Genomic DNA, 15,195 nt, shown 5'->3' on the forward strand with positions numbered 1-15,195 from the left:
AATGTCCTTCTCATACACAGGTGCTCAAAACTGTACACAATATTCCATGTATGGTCTAACCGGTTATTTATTGAAATGCCGAGTTTGTTGCATGAAATCATCTTACAGGTCCAATTTCAACCTTAAGGACAAAAATAATATCTTGATTTTGCCTCTTTGTATTCCGATAGTCATAACTTTATTATTTTTCCGTCCTCATAGTCATATAAGGGCTTGTTTTAAGCGAGACGAGTTCTTGTTTTTAATGGCAGCATTTAATGTACCATATAATGTACTGAAAGAAAACTCTTTGTGGGGTGGAATGGAAAACACAAAAGCAATTTGTCCAATGCTTTTTGAGTAGTAAAAATTGCAAGTTTATTTTATTATTCAGGTTAATAGGATATCAATATGAATACACGTTTGCATGTATTTTCTACTGACGTGACGTGAATCTTTGGTATAAAAGTGGCCGGTTAGCTCAGTTTGTTAGAGCGTGGTGCTAATAACGCCAAGGTCGCGGGTTTGATCGCCGTACGGGCCATGGAAGCTCACTTTTGTTAGCATACAAGGTACATGCTTGTTACAGAGTTGAATAGTTGATAATATTGAAAAAAGGTCCATCAAATTCAACTTATAAACCTGCCGTGTTGATCCAGAGGAAGGCAAAAACTGCCTAGGAGTGCATGCCAATTTTCTCATTAGGGGAAAAATTCCTCCCTTACTCCAAATATGGCTATCAGAATAAATTCCTGGATCAAAGTTCCATCTCCAGAATCTGGTACAAATATGATGAAATTTTATATTTTTCAAAAAAACACTTTTCAATGTGGCAGAGAGTTCAATCGTCGAACTGCTCTTACAGTAAAGAATCCCCATCTGTGATGAGGTCCTTTAATTACCTTGCTTTCCCTTCTTTGCACGCATTCTAGTTCAGCAATGTCCTTCTCATACACAGGTGCTCAAAACTGTACACAATATTCCATGTATGGTCTAACCGGTGATTTATAGAAATGCAGAGTTTGTTGCATGAAATCATCTTAGAGGTCCAATTTCAACCTTAAGGACAAAAATAATATCTTGATTTTGCCTCTTTGTATTCCGATAGTCATAACTTTATTATTTTTCCGTCCTCATAGTCATATAAGGGCTTGTTTTTAGCGAGACAAGTTCTTGTTTTTAATGGCAGCATTTAATGTACCATATAATGTACTGAAAGAAAACTCTTTGTGGGGTGGAATGGGAAACACAAAAGCAATTTGTCCAATGCTTTTTGAGTAGTAAAAATTGCAAGTTTATTTTATTATTCAGGTTAATAGGATATCAATATGAATACACGTTTGCATGTATTTTCTACTGACGTGACGTGAAGCTTTTGTATAAAAGTGGCCGGTTAGCTCAGTTGGTTAGAGCATTGTGCTAATAACGCCAAGGTCGCGGGTTTGATCGCCGTACGGGCCATGGAAGCTCACTTTTGTTAGCATACAAGGTACATGCTTGTTACAGAGTTGAATAGTTGATCATATTGAAAAAAGGTCCATCAAATTAAACCTATAAACCTGCCGTGTTGATCCAGAGGAAGGCAAAAACTGACTTGGAGTGCATTCCAATTTTCTCATTAGGGGAAAAATTCCTCCCTTACTCCAAATATGGCTATTAGAATTAATTCCTGGATCAAAGTTCCATCTCCAGAATCTGGTACAAATATGATGAAATTTTATATTTTTCAAAAAAACACTTTTCAATGTGGCAGAGAGTTCAATCGTCGAACTGCTCTTACAGTAAAGAATCCCCGTCTGTGATGAGGTCCTTTAATTACCTTGCTTTCCCTTCTTTGCACGCATTCTAGTTCAGCAATGTCCTTCTCATACACAGGTGCTCAAAACTGTACACAATATTCCATGTATGGTCTAACCGGTGATTTATAGAAATGCAGAGTTTGTTGCATGAAATCATCTTAGAGGTCCAATTTCAACCTTAAGGACAAAAATAATATCTTGATTTTGCCTCTTTGTATTCCGATAGTCATAACTTTATTATTTTTCCGTCCTCATAGTCATATAAGGGCTTGTTTTTAGCGAGACAAGTTCTTGTTTTTAATGGCAGCATTTAATGTACCATATAATGTACTGAAAGAAAACTCTTTGTGGGGTGGAATGGGAAACACAAAAGAAATTTGTCCAATGCTTTTTGAGTAGTAAAAATTGCAAGTTTATTTTATTATTCAGGTTAATAGGATATCAATATGAATACACGTTTGCATGTATTTTCTACTGACGTGACGTGAAGTGTGTCTTTGGTATAAAAGTGGCCGGTTAGCTCAGTTGGTTAGAGTGTGGTGCTAATAACGCCAAGGTCACGGGTTCGATCCCCGTATGGGCCATGGAAGCTCACTTTTGTTACATGCTTGTTACAGAGTTGAATAGTTGATAATATTAAAAAAAGGTCCATCAAATTCAACCTATAAACCTGCCGTGTTGATCCAGAGGAAGGCAAAAACTGTCTTGGAGTGCATTCCAATGTTGTCATTAGGGGAAAAATTCCTCCCTTACTCCAAATATGGCTATTAGAATAAATTCCTGGATCAAAGTTCCATCTCCAGAATCTGGTACAAATATGATGACATTTTATATTTTTCAAAAAAACACTTTTCAATGTGGCAGAGAGTTCAATCGTCGAACTGCTCTTACAGTAAAGAATCCCCGTCTGTGATGAGGTCCTTTAATTACCTTGCTTTCCCTTCTTTGCACGCATTCTAGTTCAGCAATGTCCTTTTCATACACAGGTGCTCAAAACTGTACACAATATTCCATGTATGGTCTAACCAGTGATTTATAGAAATGCAGAGTTTGTTGCATGAAATCATCTTAGAGGTCCAATTTCAACCTTAAGGACAAAAATAATATCTTGATTTTGCCTCTTTGTATTCCGATAGTCATAACTTTATTATTTTTCCGTCCTCATAGTCATATAAGGGCTTGTTTTTAGCGAGACAAGTTCTTGTTTTTAATGGCAGCATTTAATGTACCATATAATGTACTGAAAGAAAACTCTTTGTGAGGTGGAATGGAAAACACAAAAGCAATTTGTCCAATGCTTTTTGAGTAGTAAAAATTGCAAGTTTATTTTATTATTCAGGTTAATAGGATATCAATATGAATACACGTTTGCATGTATTTTCTACTGACGTGACGTGAATCTTTGGTGTAAAAGTGGCCGGCTAGCTCAGTTGGTTAGAGTGTGGTGCTAATAACGCCAAGGTCATGGGTTCGATCCCCGTATGGGCCATGGAAGCTCACTTTTGTTACATGCTTGTTACAGAGTTGAATAGTTGATAATATTGAAAAAAGGTCCATCAAATTCAACCTATAAACCTGCCGTGTTGATCCAGAGGAAGGCAAAAACTGTCTTGGAGTGCATTCCAATGTTGTCATTAGGGGAAAAATTCCTCCCTTACTCCAAATATGGCTATTAGAATAAATTCCTGGATCAAAGTTCCATCTCCAGAATCTGGTACAAATATGATGACATTTTATATTTTTCAAAAAAACACTTTTCAATGTGGCAGAGAGTTCAATCGTCGAACTGCTCTTACAGTAAAGAATCCCCGTCTGTGATGAGGTCCTTTAATTACCTTGCTTTCCCTTCTTTGCACGCATTCTAGTTCAGCAATGTCCTTCTCATACACAGGTGCTCAAAACTGTACACAATATTCCATGTATGGTCTAACCGGTGATTTATAGAAATGCAGAGTTTGTTACATGAAATCATCTTAGAGGTCCAATTTCAACCTTAAGGACAAAAATAATATCTTGATTTTGCCTCTTTGTATTCCGATAGTCATAACTTTATTATTTTTCCGTCCTCATAGTCATATAAGGGCTTGTTTTTAGCGAGACAAGTTCTTGTTTTTAATGGCAGCATTTAATGTACCATATAATGTACTGAAATAAAACTCTTTGTGGGGTGGAATGGAAAACACAAAAGCAATTTGTCCAATGCTTTTTGAGTAGTAAAAATTGCAAGTTTATTTTATTATTCAGGTTAATAGGATATCAATATGAATACACGTTTGCATGTATTTTCTACTGATGTGACGTGAATCTTTGGTGTAAAAGTGGCCGGTTAGCTCAGTTGGTTAGAGCGTGGTGCTAATAACGCCAAGGTCACGGGTTCGATCCACGTACGGGCTATGGAAGCTCACTTTTGTTACATGCTTGTTACAGAGTTGAATAGATGATAATATTGAAAAAAGGTCCATCAAATTCAACCTATAAACCTGCCGTGTTGATCCAGAGGAAGGCAAAAACTGTCTTGGAGTGCATTCCAATGTTGTCATTAGGGGAAAAATTCATCCCTTACTCCAAATATGGCTATTAGAATAAATTCCTGGATCAAAGTTCCATCTCCAGAATCTGGTACAAATATGATGACATTTTATATTTTTCAAAAAAACACTTTTCAATGTGGCAGAGAGTTCAATCGTCGAACTGCTCTTACAGTAAAGAATCCCCGTCTGTGATGAGGTCCTTTAATTACCTTGCTTTCCCTTCTTTGCACGCATTCTAGTTCAGCAATGTCCTTCTCATACACAGGTGCTCAAAACAGTACACAATATTCCATGTATGGTCTAACCGGTGATTTATAGAAATGCAGAGTTTGTTGCATGAAATCATCTTAGAGGTCCAATTTCAACCTTAAGGACAAAAATAATATCTTGATTTTGCCTCTTTGTATTCCGATAGTCATAACTTTATTATTTTTCCGTCCTCATAGTCATATAAGGGCTTGTTTTTAGCGAGACAAGTTCTTGTTTTTAATGGCAGCATTTAATGTACCATATAATGTACTGAAAGAAAACTCTTTGTGGGGTGGAATGGAAAACACAAAAGCAATTTGTCCAATGCTTTTTGAGTAGTAAAAATTGCAAGTTTATTTTATTATTCAGGTTAATAGGATATCAATATGAATACACGTTTGCATGTATTTTCTACTGACGTGACGTGAATCTTTGGTGTAAAAGTGGCCGGTTAGCTCAGTTGGTTAGAGCGTGGTGCTAATAACACCAAGGTCACGGGTTCGGTCCCTGTATGGGCCATGGTTAGCTCACTTTTGTTACATGCTTGTTACAGAGTTGAATAGTTGATAATATTGAAAAAAGGTCCATCAAATTCAACCTATAAACCTGCCGTGTTGATCCAGAGGAAGGCAAAAACTGTCTTGGAGTGCATTCCAATGTTGTCATTAGGGGAAAAATTCCTCCCTTACTCCAAATATGGCTATTAGAATAAATTCCTGGATCAAAGTTCCATCTCCAGAATCTGGTACAAATATGATGAAATTTTATATTTTTCAAAAAAACACTTTTCAATGTGGCAGAGAGTTCAATCGTCGAACTGCTCTTACAGTAAAGAATCCCCGTCTGTGATGAGGTCCTTTAATTACCTTGCTTTCCCTTCTTTGCACGCATTCTAGTTCAGCAATGTCCTTCTCATACACAGGTGCTCAAAACTGTACACAATATTCGATGTATGGTGTAACCGGTGATTTATAGAAATGCAGAGTTTGTTGCATGAAATCATCTTAGAGGTCCAATTTCAATCTTAAGGACAAAAATAATATCTTGATTTTGCCTCTTTGTATTCCGATAGTCATAACTTTATTATTTTTCCGTCCTCATAGTCATATAAGGGCTTGTTTTTAGCGAGACAAGTTCTTGTTTTTAATGGCAGCATTTAATGTACCATATAATGTACTGAAGAAAACAATTTGTGGGGTGGAATGGAAAACACAAAAGCAATTTGTCCAATGCTTTTTGAGTAGTAAAAATTGCAAGTTTATTTTATTATTCAGGTTAATAGGATATCAATATGAATACACGTTTGCATGTATTTTCTACTGACGTGACGTGAATCTTTGGTGTAAAAGTGGCCGGTTAGCTCAGTTGGTTAGAGCGTGGTGCTAATAACGCCAAGGTCACGGGTTCGATCCCCGTATGGGCCATGGAAGCTCACTTTTGTTACAGCGTTGAATAGTTGATAATATTGAAAAAAGGTCCATCAAATTCAACCTATAAACCTGCCGTGTTGATCCAGAGGAAGGCAAAAACTGTCTTGGAGTGCATTCCAATGTTGTCATTAGGGGAAAAATTCCTCCCTTACTCCAAATATGGCTATTAGAATAAATTCCTGGATCAAAGTTCCATCTCCAGAATCTGGTACAAATATGATGACATTTTATATTTTAAAAAAAAACACTTTTCAATGTGGCAGAGAGTTCAATCGTCGAACTGCTCTTACAGTAAAGAATCCCCGTCTGTGATGAGGTCCTTTAATTACCTTGCTTTCCCTTCTTTGCACGCATTCTAGTTCAGCAATGTCCTTCTCATACACAGGTGCTCAAAACTGTACACAATATTCCATGTATGGTCTAACCGGTGATTTATAGAAATGCAGAGTTTGTTACATGAAATCATCTTAGAGGTCCAATTTCAACCTTAAGGACAAAAATAATATCTTGATTTTGCCTCTTTGTACTCCGATAGTCATAACTTTATTATTTTTCCGTCCTCATAGTCATATAAGGGCTTGTTTTTAGCGAGACAAGTTCTTGTTTTTAATGGCAGCATTTAATGTACCATATAATGTACTGAAGAAAACTCTTTGTGGGGTGGAATGGAAAACACAAAAGCAATTTGTCCAATGCTTTTTGAGTAGTAAAAATTGCAAGTTTATTTTATTATTCAGGTTAATAGGATATCAATATGAATACACGTTTGCATGTATTTTCTACTGACGTGACGTGAATCTTTGGTGTAAAAGTGGCCGGTTAGCTCAGTTGGTTAGAGCGTGGTGCTAATAACGCCAAGGTCACGGGTTCGATCCCCGTACGGGTCATGGAAGCTCACTTTTGTTACAGAGTTGAATAGTTGATAATATTGAAAAAAGGTCCATCAAATTCAACCTATAAACCTGCCGTGTTGATCCAGAGGAAGGCAAAAACTGTCTTGGAGTGCATTCCAATGTTGTCATTAGGGGAAAAATTCCTCCCTTACTCCAAATATGGCTATTAGAATAAATTCCTGGATCAAAGTTCCATCTCCAGAATCTGGTACAAATATGATGACATTTTATATTTTTCAAAAAAACACTTTTCAATGTGGCAGAGAGTTCAATCGTCGAACTGCTCTTACAGTAAAGAATCCCCGTCTGTGATGAGGTCCTTTAATTACCTTGCTTTCCCTTCTTTGCACGCATTCTAGTTCAGCAATGTCCTTCTCATACACAGGTGCTCAAAACTGTACACAATATTCCATGTATGGTCTAACCGGTGATTTATAGAAATGCAGAGTTTGTTGCATGAAATCATCTTAGAGGTCCAATTTCAACCTTAAGGACAAAAATAATATCTTGATTTTGCCTCTTTGTATTCCGATAGTCATAACTTTATTATTTTTCCGTCCTCATAGTCATATAAGGGCTTGTTTTTAGCGAGACAAGTTCTTGTTTTTAATGGCAGCATTTAATGTACCATATAATGTACTGAAAGAAAACTCTTTGTGGGGTGGAATGGAAAACACAAAAGCAATTTGTCCAATGCTTTTTGAGTAGTAAAAATTGCAAGTTTATTTTATTATTCAGGTTAATAGGATATCAATATGAATACACGTTTGCATGTATTTTCTACTGACGTGACGTGAATCTTTGGGGTAAAAGTGGCCGGTTAGCTCAGTTGGTTAGAGCGTGGTGCTAATGACACCAAGGTCATGGGTTCGATCCCCGTACGGGCCATGGAAGCTCACTTTTGTTACATGCTTGTTACAGAGTTGAATAGTTGATAATATTGAAAAAAGGTCCATCAAATTCAACCTATAAACCTGCCGTGTTGATCCAGAGGAAGGCAAAAACTGTCTTGGAGTGCATTCCAATGTTGTCATTAGGGGAAAAATTCCTCCCTTACTCCAAATATGGCTATTAGAATAAATTCCTGGATCAAAGTTCCATCTCCAGAATCTGGTACAAATATGATGACATTTTATATTTTTCAAAAAAACACTTTTCAATGTGGCAGAGAGTTCAATCGTCGAACTGCTCTTACAGTAAAGAATCCCCGTCTGTGATGAGGTCCTTTAATTACCTTGCTTTCCCGTCTTTGCACGCATTCTAGTTCAGCAATGTCCTTCTCATACACAGGTGCTTAAAACTGTACACAATATTCCATGTATGGTCTAACCGGTGATTTATAGAAATGCAGAGTTTGTTGCATGAAATCATCTTAGAGGTTCAATTTCAACCTTAAGGACAAAAATAATATCTTGATTTTGCCTCTTTGTATTCTGATAGTCATAACTTTATTATTTTTCCGTCCTCATAGTCATATAAGGGCTTGTTTTTAGCGAGACAAGTTCTTGTTTTTAATGGCAGCATTTAATGTACCATATAATGTACTGAAAGAAAACTCTTTGTGGGGTGGAATGGAAAAATAATATCTTGATTTTGCCTCTTTGTATTCCGATAGTCATAACTTTATTATTTTTCCATCCTCATAGTCATATAAGGGCTTGTTTTTAGCGAGACAAGTTCTTGTTTTTAATGGCAGCATTTAATGTACCATATAATGTACTGAAGAAAACTCTTTGTGGGGTGGAATGGAAAACACAAAAGCAATTTGTCCAATGCTTTTTGAGTAGTAAAAATTGCAAGTTTATTTTATTATTCAGGTTAATAGGATATCAATATGAATACACGTTTGCATGTATTTTCTACTGACGTGACGTGAATCTTTGGTGTAAAAGTGGCCGGTTAGCTCAATTTGTTAGAGCGTGGTGCTAATAACGCCAAGGTCATGGGTTCGATCCCCGTACGGGCCATGGAAGCTCACTTTTGTTACATGCTTGTTACAGAGTTGAATAGTTGATAATATTGAAAAAAGGTCCATCAAATTCAACCTATAAACCTGCCGTGTTGATCCAGAGGAAGGCAAAAACTGTCTTGGAGTGCATTCCAATGTTGTCATTAGGGGAAAAATTCCTCCCTTACTCCAAATATGGCTATTAGAATAAATTCCTGGATCAAAGTTCCATCTCCAGAATCTGGTACAAATATGATCAAATTTTATATTTTTCAAAAAAACACTTTTCAATGTGGCAGAGAGTTCAATCGTCGAACTGCTCTTACAGTAAAGAATCCCCGTCTGTGATGAGGTCCTTTAATTACCTTGCTTTCCCGTCTTTGCACGCATTCTAGTTCAGCAATGTCCTTCTCATACACAGGTGCTTAAAACTGTACACAATATTCCATGTATGGTCTAACCGGTGATTTATAGAAATGCAGAGTTTGTTGCATGAAATCATCTTAGAGGTTCAATTTCAACCTTAAGGATAAAAATAATATCTTGATTTTGCCTCTTTGTATTCTGATAGTCATAACTTTATTATTTTTCCGTCCTCATAGTCATATAAGGGCTTGTTTTTAGCGAGACAAGTTCTTGTTTTTAATGGCAGCATTTAATGTACCATATAATGTACTGAAAGAAAACTCTTTGTGGGGTGGAATGGAAAAATAATATCTTGATTTTGCCTCTTTGTATTCCGATAGTCATAACTTTATTATTTTTCCGTCCTCATAGTCATATAAGGGCTTGTTTTTAGCGAGACAAGTTCTTGTTTTTAATGGCAGCATTTAATGTACCATATAATGTACTGAAGAAAACTCTTTGTGGGGTGGAATGGAAAACACAAAAGCAATTTGTCCAATGCTTTTTGAGTAGTAAAAATTGCAAGTTTATTTTATTATTCAGGTTAATAGGATATCAATATGAATACACGTTTGCATGTATTTTCTACTGACGTGACGTGAATCTTTGGTGTAAAGTGGCCGGTTAGCTCAGTTGGTTAGAGCGTGGTGCTAATAACACCAAGGTCACGGGTTCGATCCCCGTACGGGCCATGGAAGCTCACATTTGTTACATGCTTGTTACAGAGTTGAATAGTTGATAATATTGAAAAAAGGTCCATCAAATTCAACCTATAAACCTGCTGTGTTGATCCAGAGGAAGGCAAAAACTGTCTTGGAGTGCATTCCAATGTTGTCATTAGGGGAAAAATTCCTCCCTTACTCCATATTTGGCTATTAGAATAAATTCCTGGATCAAAGTTCCATCTCCAGTATCTGGTACAAATATGATGAAATTTTATATTTTTCAAAAAAACACTTTTCAATGTGGCGGAGAGTTCAATCGTCGAACTGCTCTTACAGTAAAGAATCCCCGTCTGTGATGAGGTCCTTTAATTACCTTGCTTTCCCTTCTTTGCACGCATTCTAGTTCAGCAATGTCCTTCTCTTACACAGGTGCTCAAAACTGTACACAATATTCCATGTATGGTCTAACCGGTGATTTATAGAAATGCAGAGTTTGTTGCATGAAATCATCTTAGAGGTCCAATTTCAACCTTAAGGACAAAAATAATATCTTGATTTTGCCTCTTTGTATTCCGATAGTCATAACTTTATTATTTTTCCGTCCTCATAGTCATATAAGGGCTTGTTTTTAGCGAGACAAGTTCTTGTTTTTAATGGCAGCATTTAATGTACCATATAATGTACTGAAAGAAAACTCTTTGTGGGGTGGAATGGAAAAATAATATCTTGATTTTGCCTCTTTGTATTCCGATAGTCATAACTTTATTATTTTTCCGTCCTCATAGTCATATAAGGGCTTGTTTTTAGCGAGACAAGTTCTTGTTTTTAATGGCAGCATTTAATGTACCATATAATGTACTGAAGAAAACTCTTTGTGGGGTGGAATGGAAAACACAAAAGCAATTTGTCCAATGCTTTTTGAGTAGTAAAAATTGCAAGTTTATTTTATTATTCAGGTTAATAGGATATCAATATGAATACACGTTTGCATGTATTTTCTACTGACGTGACGTGAATCTTTGGTGTAAAAGTGGCCGGTTAGCTCAGTTTGTTAGAGCGTGGTGCTAATAACGCCAAGGTCATGGGTTCGATCCCCGTACGGGCCATGGAAGCTCACTTTTGTTACATGCTTGTTACAGAGTTGAATAGTTGATAATATTGAAAAAAGGTCCATCAAATTCAACCTATAAACCTGCCGTGTTGATCCAGAGGAGGGCAAAAACTGTCTTGGAGTGCATTCCAATGTTGTCATTAGGGGAAAAATTCCTCCCTTACTCCAAATATGGCTATTAGAATAAATTCCTGGATCAAAGTTCCATCTCCAGAATCTGGTACAAATATGATCAAATTTTATATTTTTCAAAAAAACACTTTTCAATGTGGCAGAGAGTTCAATCGTCGAACTGCTCTTACAGTAAAGAATCCCCGTCTGTGATGAGGTCCTTTAATTACATTGCTTTCCCGTCTTTGCACGCATTCTAGTTCAGCAATGTCCTTCTCATACACAGGTGCTTAAAACTGTACACAATATTCCATGTATGGTCTAACCGTTGATTTATAGAAATGCAGAGTTTGTTGCATGAAATCATCTTAGAGGTTCAATTTCAACCTTAAGGACAAAAATAATATCTTGATTTTGCCTCTTTGTATTCTGATAGTCATAACTTTATTATTTTTCCGTCCTCATAGTCATATAAGGGCTTGTTTTTAGCGAGACAAGTTCTTGTTTTTAATGGCAGCATTTAATGTACCATATAATGTACTGAAAGAAAACTCTTTGTGGGGTGGAATGGAAAAATAATATCTTGATTTTGCCTCTTTGTATTCCGATAGTCATAACTTTATTATTTTTCCGTCCTCATAGTCATATAAGGGCTTGTTTTTAGCGAGACAAGTTCTTGTTTTTAATGGCAGCATTTAATGTACCATATAATGTACTGAAGAAAACTCTTTGTGGGGTGGAATGGAAAACACAAAAGCAATTTGTCCAATGCTTTTTGAGTAGTAAAAATTGCAAGTTTATTTTATTATTCAGGTTAATAGGATATCAATATGAATACACGTTTGCATGTATTTTCTACTGACGTGACGTGTATCTTTGGTGTAAAAGTGGCCGGTTAGCTCAGTTGGTTAGAGCGTGGTGCTAATAACACCAAGGTCACGGGTTCGATCCCCGTACGGGCCATGGAAGCTCTCTTTTGTTACAGAGTTGAATAGTTGATAATATTGAAAAAAGGTCCATCAAATTCAACCTATAAACCTGCCGTGTTGATCCAGAGGAAGGCAAAAACTGTCTTGGAGTGCATTCCAATGTTGTCATTAGGGGAAAAATTCCTCCCTTACTCCAAATATGGCTATTAGAATAAATTCCTGGATCAAAGTTCCATCTCCAGAATCTGGTACAAATATGATGAAATTTTATATTTTTCAAAAAAACACTTTTCAATGTGGCAGAGAGTTCAATCGTCGAACTGCTCTTACAGTAAAGAATCCCCGTCTGTGATGAGGTCCTTTAATTACCTTGCTTTCCCTTCTTTGCACGCATTCTAGTTCAGCAATGTCCTTCTCATACACAGGTGCTCAAAACTGTACACAATATTCCATGTATGGTCTAACCGGTGATTTATAGAAATGCAGAGTTTGTTGCATGAAATCATCTTAGAGGTCCAATTTCAACCTTAAGGACAAAAATAATATCTTGATTTTGCCTCTTTGTATTCCGATAGTCATAACTTTATTATTTTTCCGTCCTCATAGTCATATAAGGGCTTGTTTTTTGCGAGACAAGTTCTTGTTTTTAATGGCAGCATTTAATGTACCATATAATGTACTGAAAGAAAACTCTTTGTGGGGTGGAATGGAAAACACAAAAGCAATTTGTCCAATGCTTTTTGAGTAGTAAAAATTGCAAGTTTATTTTATTATTCAGGTTAATAGGATATCAATATGAATACACGTTTGCATGTATTTTCTACTGACGTGACGTGAATCTTTGGTGTAATAGTGGCCGGTTAGCTCAGTTGGTTAGAGCGTGGTGCTAATAACGCCAAGGTCACGGGTTCGATCCCCGTACGGGCCATGGAAGCTCAATTTTGTTACATGCTTGTTACAGAGTTGAATAGTTGATAATATTGAAAAAAGGTCCATCAAATTCAACCTATAAACCTGCCGTGTTGATCCAGAGCAAGGCAAAAACTGTCTTGGAGTGCATTCCAATGTTGTCATTAGGGGAAAAATTCCTCCCTTACTCCAAATATGGCTATTAGAATAAATTCCTGGATCAAAGTTCCATCTCCAGAATCTGGTACAAATATGATGAAATTTTATATTTTTCAAAAAAACACTTTTCAATGTGGCAGAGAGTTCAATCGTCGAACTGCTCTTACAGTAAAGAATCCCCGTCTGTGATGAGGTCCTTTAATTACCTTGCTTTCCCTTCTTTTCACGCATTCTAGTTCAGCAATGTCCTTCTCATACACAGGTGCTCAAAACTGTACACAATATTCCATGTATGGTCTAACCGGTGATTTATAGAAATGCAGAGTTTGTTGCATGAAATCATCTTAGAGGTCCAATTTCAACCTTAAGGACAAAAATAATATCTTGATTTTGCCTCTTTGTATTCCGATAGTCATAACTTTATTATTTTTCCGTCCTCATAGTTATATAAGGGCTTGTTTTTAGCGAGACAAGTTCTTGTTTTTAATGGCAGCATTTAATGTACCATATAATGTACTGAAAGAAAACTCTTTGTGGGGTGGAATGGAAAACACAAAAGCAATTTGTCCAATGCTTTTTGAGTAGTAAAAATTGCAAGTTTATTTTATTATTTAGGTTAATAGGATATCAATATGAATACACGTTTGCATGTATTTTCTACTGACGTGACGTGAATCTTTGGTGTAAAAGTGGCCGGTTAGCTCAGTTGGTTAGAGTGTGGTGCTAATAACCCCAAGGCCACGGGTTCGATCCCCGTACGGGCCGTGGAAGCTCATTTTTGTTACATGCTTGTTACAGAGTTGAATAGTTGATAATATTGAAAAAAGGTCCATCAAATTCAACCTATAAACCTGCTGTGTTGATCCAGAGGAAGGCAAAAACTGTCTTGGAGTGCATTCCAATGTTGTCATTAGGGGAAAAATTCCTCCCTTACTCCAAATATGGCTATTAGAATAAATTCCTGGATCAAAGTTCCATCTCCAGAATCTGGTACAAATTTAATGAAATTTTATATTTTTCAAAAAAACACTTTTCAATGTGGCAGAGAGTTCAATCGTCGAACTTCTCTTACAGTAAAGAATCCCCGTCTGTGATGAGGTCCTTTAATTACCTTGCTTTCCCTTCTTTGCACGCATTCTAGTTCAGCAATGTCTTTCTCATACACAGGTGCTCAAAACTGTACACAATATTCCATGTATGGTCTAACCGGTGATTTATAGAAATGCAGAGTTTGTTGCATGAAATCATCTTAGAGGTCCAATTTCAACCTTAAGGACAAAAATAATATCTTGATTTTGCCTCTTTGTATTCCGATAGTCATAACTTTATTATTTTTCCGTCCTCATAGTCATATAAGGGCTTGTTTTTAGCGAGACAATTTCTTGTTTTTAATGGCAGTATTTAATGTACCATATAATGTACTGAAAGAAAACTCTTTGTGGGGTGGAATGGAAAACACAAAAGCAATTTGTCCAATGCTTTTTGAGTAGTAAAAATTTCAAGTTTATTTTATTATTCAGGTTAATAGGATATCAATATGAATACACGTTTGCATGTATTTTCTACTGACGTGACGTGAATCTTTGGTGTAAAAGTGGCCGGTTAGCTCAGTTGGTTAGAGCGTGGTGCTAATAACACTAAGGTCACGGGTTCGGGCCATGGTAGCTCACTTTTGTTACATGCTTGTTACAGAGTTGAATAGTTGATAATATTGAAAAAAGGTCCATCAAATTCAACCTGTAAACCTGCCGTGTTGATCCAGAGGAAGGCAAAAACTGTCTTGGAGTGCATTCCAATGTTGTCATTAAGGGAAAAATTCCTCCCTTACTCCAAATATGGCTATTAGAATAAATTCCTGGATCAAAGTTCCATCTCCAGAATCTGGTACAAATATGATGAAATTTTATATTTTTCAAAAAAACACTTTTCAATGTGGCAGAGAGTTCAATCGTCGAACTGCTCTTACAGTAAAGAATCCCCGTCTGTGATGAGGTCCTTTAATTACCTTGCTTTCCCTTCTTTGCACGCATTCTAGTTCAGCAATGTCCTTCTCATACACAGGTGCTCAAAACTGTAC

At 36.5% G+C, this 15,195-nt stretch overlaps 6 non-coding genes across 6 annotated transcripts; all 6 read left to right on the forward strand.

Annotated features, from left to right (window-relative positions):
• Positions 1 to 2,288: 2,288 nt before the first annotated feature.
• On the forward strand, positions 2,289 to 2,362 carry TRNAI-AAU (transfer RNA isoleucine (anticodon AAU)). The gene has a single exon. It is a non-coding gene; the product is annotated as a tRNA-Ile (tRNA).
• Positions 2,363 to 5,908: 3,546 nt separating this feature from the next.
• TRNAI-AAU (transfer RNA isoleucine (anticodon AAU)) lies at positions 5,909 to 5,982 on the forward strand. The gene has a single exon. It is a non-coding gene; the product is annotated as a tRNA-Ile (tRNA).
• Positions 5,983 to 6,801: 819 nt separating this feature from the next.
• Positions 6,802 to 6,875, forward strand: TRNAI-AAU (transfer RNA isoleucine (anticodon AAU)). Its single transcript has one exon. It is a non-coding gene; the product is annotated as a tRNA-Ile (tRNA).
• A 2,977-nt stretch (positions 6,876 to 9,852) lies between these two features.
• Positions 9,853 to 9,926, forward strand: TRNAI-AAU (transfer RNA isoleucine (anticodon AAU)). The gene has a single exon. It is a non-coding gene; the product is annotated as a tRNA-Ile (tRNA).
• Positions 9,927 to 12,010: 2,084 nt separating this feature from the next.
• TRNAI-AAU (transfer RNA isoleucine (anticodon AAU)) lies at positions 12,011 to 12,084 on the forward strand. Its single transcript has one exon. It is a non-coding gene; the product is annotated as a tRNA-Ile (tRNA).
• An 820-nt stretch (positions 12,085 to 12,904) lies between these two features.
• TRNAI-AAU (transfer RNA isoleucine (anticodon AAU)) lies at positions 12,905 to 12,978 on the forward strand. The gene has a single exon. It is a non-coding gene; the product is annotated as a tRNA-Ile (tRNA).
• The last annotated feature ends 2,217 nt before the right edge of the window (positions 12,979 to 15,195 follow it).

This window comes from Rhinoderma darwinii, chromosome 3 (assembly GCF_050947455.1).
Source record: "Rhinoderma darwinii isolate aRhiDar2 chromosome 3, aRhiDar2.hap1, whole genome shotgun sequence".
Classification (NCBI taxonomy): domain Eukaryota; kingdom Metazoa; phylum Chordata; class Amphibia; order Anura; family Rhinodermatidae; genus Rhinoderma; species Rhinoderma darwinii.